The sequence below is a fragment of the Leptonychotes weddellii genome, unplaced genomic scaffold (genome assembly GCF_054177405.1).
Source record: "Leptonychotes weddellii isolate Sample4059 unplaced genomic scaffold, ASM5417740v2 HiC_scaffold_5285, whole genome shotgun sequence".
NCBI classification, from domain to species: domain Eukaryota; kingdom Metazoa; phylum Chordata; class Mammalia; order Carnivora; family Phocidae; genus Leptonychotes; species Leptonychotes weddellii.
This window is the reverse complement of record NW_028020535.1, coordinates 1-9671: the sequence shown is the minus strand read 5'-3', so window position 1 is coordinate 9671 and position 9671 is coordinate 1. Positions and strand designations below refer to the sequence as shown.

The window sequence follows — 9671 nt, the reverse complement described above, 5'->3', positions numbered from 1 at the left end:
GGCTTTCTTTCATAGCAGGACTTTTTACATTATCTGGTGAGCCGCAAGTTTTGAGGTAGATAGATTTGTGTCCTGGTAATGAAGAGAATGTTGCCAGATGTATTTTATGTGGGTGTCATCCACGTGCCTTAGAACCTTATAATCAGAAGAATTCCAGAAATTGAAAATACTTTAACGTCTTTGTAATTGGATATTTCTTAGAAATATCCAGTGTCTAGACCAGCATGGTCAGTCCTACAGAATTCTGTGCAGTTATGGGAAAATGTTCCAAGCAATGAGGTACAATAGGGTGGCTGCTGAGCACTGGAAATGTGGCTCATTTGACCAAAGAAGTGACTTAAAATTTTATTTTATTTTAAATAATTTTAATTTCAATTTCATTAGCCATAGGGGTCAGGTCGCTATCATGTTAGATAATACATCTCTAGAACCTTCCCACTCAACATGTGGACCATCATCATCAGCAATGGAGGTTCCCTGTTCTCAATGGAGCCCATTTGCTCTCAGAGGACAAGCTGGGTGCCATGATGGCCAGAACAACGTGGTCAAGGAGGCCACATGGACCAGTGGTAATGAAGCTCTTTTCACAAAGACAGCAATGTTCAACTAAGTTCAACTAAGTTCAACATTGGGTTGTCCTTATTCATCTCCAACCCAGACACAGGTAGGGGCTTTCGTTAGAGGGACGTCGAAGGTACAGGCCTCCAGCCATGTTGATGCACAATGCAGATGTCATCCGATGGCTTGGGTGTTGACCATGACCCCATGACAAGATACCAGGAGGGTCCTGCCACCCTCTGGTCAAACTTCCTTTTCTGCAGACCCCAAGCCATTTAGAAGGACTCATGTGGATTTCCTCTCCAAATGGTTCCAGCCTGGTTGGGCGACTGCCAGTAGACATCACTGCATTTCATTATGGGGAGCCCTCTGCCCATTGTACCTGGGAGGGGGGCCCAGGGAAGTGACGTCTGCCAGTGGCGGGACCCTGGGAAAGATGATGGGATTTTGTGAGCTGTGAGACACTTGTTCACATTTAGAGAATATTTCTAAAATAGTAAATTGGGTGAGTCCTCCGTTCTATATATTCTAGGATGACGGCAGACCCCAAAGAATAATTGTGCAGTGAGGCCAGTGGTTTGGGTGGTGAAGGCCGTTGAATGTCTGTACATACGTATTTCTGCCCAGTTGCCCTGTTGGAAGAATACAAGTGTTTAGAAATGTAAGTATAAGAGAGAAGCAATTGTTGGTTGATGGTAGCTGGGGGTCGGGGAAGTTTAGGGGAAAGAAAATCCCCATTATGGATCCTGAAATGTTGACAGGTATTACAATAAATAGGTAAAGGCACAACTCTCTCTTTACCTTGGACCCCAAAACTCAGCGGGAACTATCATTTAAAAAGAGGGCACTTGTCGGGATGAGCATTGGGTGTTGTATGCATGTGATGAATCACTGAATTCTACTCCAGAAACCAATATTGCATGGTACGTTAACTAACAAAATTTAAATTAAAAAAAAAAATCAAGTTCGCTGTTGTAAATTTTTTAAAATTAATAAATAGCGCTTATCAGAAAGAAACAAAAGTACATTGGGAAGGGACTTTAAATTCAAATTAGTGAGTGAAAGAAGGCAATCGGAAAAGGCTCCATCCTGTATGATTGCAACTCTATGATATCCTAGAAAAGGAGAAACTATGGAGACGGTAAAAAGGTCAAGGGTTGCCAGGGGTGGGGGAAGGGAGGTATGAACAGGTGGAGCACAGGGGATTTTTAGCACAGGGCAACTACTCTGTGTCACACCACACCAATGGACACATGCCACTATGTATTTGCCCAAACCCACACAAAATGTGCGCCCCCAAGAGTCATCCCTAATGTAAACTACGGACTCACGGTGATAATCATGCATCAATGTGGGTTCATCTATTTTAATTTTACAAGTGTCCCATGCTGGTGCGGGATGTTCATAGGAGGGCAGGCTCTTCATGGGTGGAGGCAGGGGGTATATGGGAACTCTCTGTACCTTCCACTTAATTATACTGTGAACCTAAAACTGCTCTAAAAACTAAAGTCTATTTTTTTAAAAAGTGCACGGATACAAAATTTTGTTGCAGAGCTATGCTCCCAAGCACAAGGTGAGGGAATATAATGGTTGGGGAGCCGCTTGCTTTTAGTTTCCAAATGGAAAAGGGCCAGGTCAGTATTGACGAAGAATCAGGAGCATTCTGCAAAAACCATCATCTGCTTAGGTTGGTCTGAGAATTGTGGACAGAGTGGGAAAGGAGCAGGCTGAGCCAGCAGAAGCCTCGGCTGTAAACGAGGGGAGCTCCTCTGATGGCCCTGGGCAAACAGGGTCTCCTGGAGGGTTTGTAGGGTTCGAGTACTGCTAAGTTAGGATGGGGAGTCAGGTTTGCACTAAGCACAGCAACGGCTTGAGCCCAGGTGGACACAGCCCGGGGGAAAGAAACAGAAATTCATGGAGATATCAGGGCTGCAAGACAATGGTGTTGGGCGAAAACCATTAGCAGGGGAGGGGGTCTCACACTGCTTTCACTTCCAAATTATGAATGTGTAGGAGGGAGGCATATGGAGGGAGTCAGCAGATTGTCAAAGTATGTGGCTATCCTGTTGAACTGCTAAGCAATAAAAACAAAACCCATGCAGTCGTCGCTGAAGAATGTGGACAGCCTGCAATACCATGCACACAGCTGCAGGATGGAGCCACTGATGCTTCCAGAAGTGCCCAGAGCCAGCACCCAGGCTCCTCAAAACTGCCGCGCCCCAGAGGACTCCATTACCCACCGAGAACACTCGCCTGGGGGAGAAGGGGCAGCTTCCCCACTCGGGCCAAGGGCTCCTGTTGAATAGTTTGACCCACCAGTGAATGCAAAACCATCTCAGGGGGAAAAAAACCCTCAATTTTAAAAATGTCTTATGGATGCTGTAGCCCCCTGTGAACCTCATGCTGCTCTCGCCAATCTGAGACCTGATGTCAGAGCCTGAAAATCCCACTCAGCGTCTGAGGTTTAGACATCTTAATAAAAGTCACTTATCTTGACCTCCCAGTTAACAGACCACAGGTATTTAGAATATTGTGCAAGAAAATCCTGTGCACATCTGCACTGGGCTCTGCTCAGATGCAGTAAAACCAAAGACCTGTCTAGACAGGGCGTCCTCGGATTTTGCTGCAGGTCAGTGATTCCTGAAATAGTTTAATCCTTTCATGGAGATGGGGAATGAACTTTTCCCTGGAACCACACGTGGTCCAGCTATTGTGTGGTGCTATGCTTGCTTTGTGTTCTTTGGGCTATATACTAGTTAGGGTTCTCCAGAGAGAGGAGCAACAAGAGATCAAGAGAGGTAGAGATACAGACACAGATAGAGATACAGAAATCTCTATATCCTTATCTGTATCTCTTCATTTTATCTGTATCTATCAATCTATCCATACATCCATCCACCCATTATTTATCTGACCTATATATCCATCCATCACCTATCATCTATCTAACCATCCATCCATCCTTACATCTATCTGTCCATCCATCCCTATGTCCATCTGTCTATCATCTATCTACCTATCTATCCATCCATCCATCTATCCATCCCTATGTCTGTCTATCTATCCATCCATCATATCTATCTATCTATCTATCTATCTATCTATCATCTATCTATCCATCCATCCATCCATCCCTATGTCTATCTATCCATCCATCCATCCATCCATCCATCCATCATATCTATGTATCTATCTATGTATCTATGTATCTATGTATCTATGTATCTATCTATCTATCTATCTATCTATCTATCTATCTTTCTATCCATCCATCCATCCATCATATCTCTCTATCTATCCATCTATCTATCTGTCTACCTACATAGAGAGAGGCAGAGAAATTTATTTTAAGGGACTGGCTCACATGATTTTGAGGGCCAGCAAGTCCAAAATCCACAGGGCAGGCCAGCAGGCTGGAAATTCAGCTAAGAGTTGATGTTGAAGGCTTCAGTCCAAAGTCCACAGGCAGCATGCTGGAAATAAGGTGGAATTTCTATGGTGTGCTGCGGAGGCAGAATTCCTTCTTCGTTGGGTGACCCCGAGTCTATTTTTTCTTAAGTCCTTCAACGGATTTGGTGAGACCCACCCACACTGTGGTAGCCAATCCACTTAACGCCAAGCCTACTAATATAAATGTTCATCTCATCTGAAAAATATCTCCTCAGGGACATGTAAACCAATATTTGACCCACACTGGGCACCATAGCCCATTATCCATCACAGGCCATATTGAAACAAAACCACTTGAACAGTCCCGTCTGATGGCCTGACCCATGGGTACATCCCAAAGGCGAGTCATGCCAGCTCAATGGTACATCCCTCTGAGTTGAGTTGCAGACAAATAAAAGCAATCATTGTTTAGACGTCAGGAGGACAGAGCCAGCAACCATTTTCTCCACCTGTTCCCCTTCTTGTCCCCCAGGTCCCAGAGCTCAGTGGCTGGAAGTCTTAGCTATGAAAGTAGGCTGCATAGGTGAAATGCCGTGTGCTTCTTCTCCTTAACTTCTTAACTTTCTAGAGGCCTTTTGTCCTCCCTCAATGTTAATCTCCTCATCCAAAAAAGAATGCCCTAAGAGCCTCCACACCCAGGAGCATTGAGGTCTTTAAATGTAGTCCTTTTAGAACACTGTGCCTGACACACAGGAGATACCCAGTGAATACCAGCTGTTGTTGCAGACACATTTCTGACTTGCAGGGACCAGAACCAGTCTGGTTGATGTGAGCAGGAAGGAAATGTGACTTCCCAGCCATTCCCAACTATCATGGGAAAGAAATGGGGTATTGCTTTCCTACAAATAGGAAAGAAGAGAAGCATCCAGAATATTACTCAGGCATAAAAAGGATGAGATCTTGCCATTTGGGACAACATGGAGGGAGCTAGAAGGTACTATGCTAAGCAAAATGAGAAAGACAAATACCATATGATTTCACCTTATAGATGGAATCTGAAAAACAAAACACAGGAATAAACAAACAAAAAGCAGAAACAGACCCATAAATGCAGAGAACAAATAGGTGGTTGCCAGAGTGAAGGAGGTGGGGGGTTGGGCAAAATGGGAGAAGCAGAGTGAGAGGTACAGAATGCCAGTTATGGAATGAAAAGTCACGGGGATGAAAGGCAGAGCACAGGGAATATAGTCCGTGGTATTGGAAATAGTGTTGGATGGTGCAGGTGGTGTCTACACACATGGGGAGCACAGCACAATGTGTAGACTTGTCAAATCACTATGGCATGCACCTGAAATTAATGTAACATGGTGTGTCAGCTGTACTTCTATAAAAACAGAGATGTGAACACAGACCCTATTAAAGGGAATGAATGAGCCCTGAGAAGGGTCGGAGGACCAGGATGCATGGTTCACAGATGGAAATGATGGCCCCAGGGTCCATAAAATAAAGGCAAACACCCGTAGCTCGTGGGGCCTTTGATCGGAAGCCACACAGCTCCCCCCATCATCTTCAGCCCCCATGATGTCAGGACTGGACCCCACGTGGACTCTTCCTCTGGCATCCCCAGAAGAACCAGGTCTCCCCCTGCCAGCATGCAGATGGGAAGATGTGCTCTTCTGCTGTGACTGGTGCACGTCAAAGCTCATCTCTGGGCCTCATGCAATAACAGCAGATCTACCTGGAAGAATCTGGCTCAGGTGAGGATCCCAGATGCCAAGAATCCTGGGACATGGAGCATTCGCTTCCCGTCTTCTTGTCCAGGCAGCCAAGTTGGGAGGTCCTCCAGCTTGCAGACAGCAGATGGTGGGACTTCACTGCCTCCATGATCATGTGAGCCAATTCCCTAGAGAAGATCTCTTCCTACATATATATCCAATCAGTTCTGTTTCTCTGAAGACCCCTGACTAAAGCGAGTCATCTAGACCAGGAGTTGGGAACTAATGACCCATGAGCCAAATCTTGTGAGCTGCCTGGTGTAGGTCAGCTAAGATTAATTCATGCCTTGTTTTAAATGGTTGGGCAAAAGTCAAAAGAAGAATCTTCTGTGACCCTGAAAATAACGTGAAATTCAAGTTTCTGTGTCCATAAATAAAGTTTTATTGGAACACAGCCATGCCCCTGGGTTACGTATTGTCTATATCCATTTACCTGCTCACAGGGCAGAGTTGATGCTGCAGCAGAGACCATACATATGGCAAACAAAAGCCAAGAATATTTACCCTTTTTACAGAAAAAGATTGCCAAGCCATGCTCTACAGCTTTGAGCAGAAGTCAGGAGGAAACCCAAAAAGCTTAAGAAACAATCTATTAACTGCCCCCTGTCTTTGACACCAGATGACACATTTTCCTGCAAATCCCCCTTCTGGGATTCCACAGACTTTCTCTCTATTTGCTTTGTTAACAAGGGTTTTCCGTCTTTGAGAATCCATCCTCTGTAACACCCATGGTACCCGTGGACAGGCCCCAGCCATGGGTGTGGTCCTCCCGACTTCCCATTCTTCCTAACTAGCACCAAACAGCCCTGCACTTAACAGCTTCCATTGCTCTGAGTCAATACTTTTGGAAAACACAGTCCATTACTTCTACTTCTACAAGCAGCCAGGGCATGTCTCCCCCGCTGCCAAGTGCACACAAACCGAGAGGATCATAACTGCTTAAGTGGACTAACCGTAAATACCAATTTCGCAAGACTATAAACCCAGCAGCAATGAACTCGACGCACATTCCAAATGACAGCCTCGTTTGTGTTTGATTTAGGAGAGCGTTGGGATGATGATTTATGTGTCAGTGCTGCATTGACATGCAAGCTTGAGAGCTCCGTTGAACCTGCATAGGCATTGAAGCAGCAAATGGTGTTTTGAAGAAAAGATGGTGGAGCAAGGCTGGTCGATATGGCGTCTTGGCTTCTTGGTTCATAGACAAGGGGGAAAGTACCAGGAAGCATCAGGCCCACCTCACCTCCTGATCTAAGCAGGTTGCACACATACAAACTCGTCTCGTGCTAGCCTAGAATGGGCTTTCCTTCCAGAATCCCAGAAGATGACGCCATGCCTCCTTGGGGAATGGAGCCATGCCTCCTTGGGGAATGGAATCCAAACTCTGGATTGAGTTATGACAGAGGGGAAAAAAAGAATTATTGGTCTCTTCTGGCCCCTGGAGTATCTTACTAATAGTCCAATCATAAGATAGACTTTTTTTTTTTTAATTGCATCTTTTCTCTCCGGAAAATGTCATCAGGGTCCAAGAAAAGGAGAAACTCAGGTAAGGGCCATCGATGCCATAGCAAGACCACACAATCAGACACCCTCCTGTCACCAAGGGATGGTCTTGGGTTGGTTTCCAAGGCTGGAACTGAGCACAAAGTCCAGCATATTAACAGAAGTTCAGTGAATTATGCAAAAAGATGAGTTTTGTAAATATGCATGTATTCCTAATGTATTGTGTATAGTGCTTAATGCTATGCACAAGAAAATAAGATGTAATTAAATAACTGAAATGCAATTCTCCCATGCTTGGGATTAGCTTCAAGGTAAGTCTGAGGGTTGTAGGAGGGGACAGGTATGGGTGTAGATTAAACAGCGTTGCCCATGGGTTGGTAATTAGTCAACATAATGGGTACATGGGGGAATACAATAGACTATTCTCCCTACTTTTTTTTTTAAGGGTTTTTATTTATTTATGTGAGAGCGAGAGCAAGAGCAAGCGGTAGGGGCAGAGGGAGAGGGAGAAGCAGACTCCCCACTGAGCAAGGAGCCCGACACCAGGCTCAATCCCAAGACCCTAAAAACCCAGCAGCAGCTATGAACTGGACGCACATTCCAAATGACAGCCTCGTTTGTGTTTGATTTAGGAGAGTGTTGGGATGATGATTTATGTGTCAGTGCTCCATTGACATGCAAGCTTGTCTCAGATCATGACCTGAGCCAAAGGCAGATGCTGAACCGACTGAGCCACCCTGGTGCCCCTCTCCCTACTTTTGTATGTTTGCAATTCTCCAGAAAACTTTAATCATAATGAAAACTTTGGAAGGCAGACATCTAAAAATTTACTCTTCCCCCATCCCCTTGACCTGAAATCTGTTAATATAAATATATCCCTGTCAACCACAATGACAAGATTTTTAAAGGTGACTGACTTATGAACTTCCTGGCAGCCAAGGGAAAAAGTGAGACCTCTCTTGTTATATGAATAACGATTTCCCAACATTTCCTTCCCACAAAGGAAAGCTGTTCCAGTCATATCTCTGAGTCATTAATACCAAACATGTCTTCATTAATTCCCCTACAGTGAAGAGAGTGACACAATTTGTAAATACACTCTGCTATAAATATTTTCAATCTTAACCCCCAGTGTGTAATAACAAAGTGATGCTCAGAGGAAGCAATTCTGTGCAGAAGTACAACAGAAGAGGTCCAGAATTCAGCTTTTAGGCTGAGTTGAAAATTGTGGTTGACAGGAATATATTAACAAATTTCAGGTCAAGGGGGTAGGGGAAGAGTAACTTTTTTAAATAGTCTGCCTTCCAAAGTTTTCATTATGATTAGATTAAATTTTTCTGGAGAATTGCAGACATATTCAAATAAAATAAAACCCATGCTATCTGGGACCAGTGGTCCTTCCAACCATTGTCCCCAAATATCGTATTTCTCACATGGTAGCTTGACCCAAATGAATGGCATTTTAAGGTCCTATCAACTGGCAAAGCCATGGAAAACCCACATTTTCCATAAACCCCACAGATGCATAAACCCTAATAATCTACCTTGAGAATAGCATGATTATTACCCTATCATGGGGGCTCATGGCAGAATGGGTGGGGAACCTTTCTCAATATAGCTAATATGTTCCTTATAAATGAGCATCCTTCCTGTGCCTTCCTCTCCCTCCCTCTCTCTCTCTCTCATATGCATGCACACATGCACACAGTCTCCAATCTCCTCTACCTTCCATATCCCTCACATCATTTTAACCAAGGAAATGTTTCAAAGTCAGACTGATCCCAGCAACAGAAATATCCCCATCACTCACCCATAGAGTTTCTGGATTTGAGCAATGCAGTGACTTTGTGAAGTCTCAGGAGACATTTCATGCAAAAGATCATTCTAGGTCACCAAAACCACCGTATGGAATTACTGCATGCAAACCCACTTGGTCTCGGTGGCCACCTGCCAAAAATAATTATATGAAGTTTAGACAATGTATCGTGAGTGACTGTTATGTCATGGCTTCCTTGTAGGAACAAGTGTCTATTGGCATCCCTTGATTATAATAAACCAATATAATATACTATCAAGATTATAACAAATTAATTTAGTATCAGACTTATAATAAATTAATATATTACTATAATACATATTACAATAAATTAATATACTACTATAATGAATTAATAGGCTATCAGGTTTAATATACTATATATAATAAATTAATATATTATCAGGATTATAATAAATATACTATCAGGATTATAATAAATTAATATGTTATTATTATACATTAATATACTATCAGGATTAATATATATAATAAGGTAATATACTATCAGGATTCTAATAAAGTAATAAACTACTATAATAAATTAACACACTATCAGGATTAATACACTATATATAATAAGTTAATATACCATCAGGGTTATAATAAATTAGTATACTATCAGTATT

The 9671-nt window shown here is 43.2% G+C and overlaps 1 long non-coding RNA gene across 1 annotated transcript; it reads right to left on the bottom strand.

Moving 5' to 3' along the window:
• Positions 1–340: 340 nt before the first annotated feature.
• On the bottom strand, positions 341–9224 carry LOC115942515 (uncharacterized). Its single transcript, XR_014142467.1, has 2 exons — positions 5687–9224; positions 341–1190 (listed from the first exon to the last, which is right to left on the bottom strand). It is a non-coding gene; the product is annotated as an uncharacterized LOC115942515 (long non-coding RNA).
• Between the last annotated feature and the right edge of the window lie 447 nt (positions 9225–9671).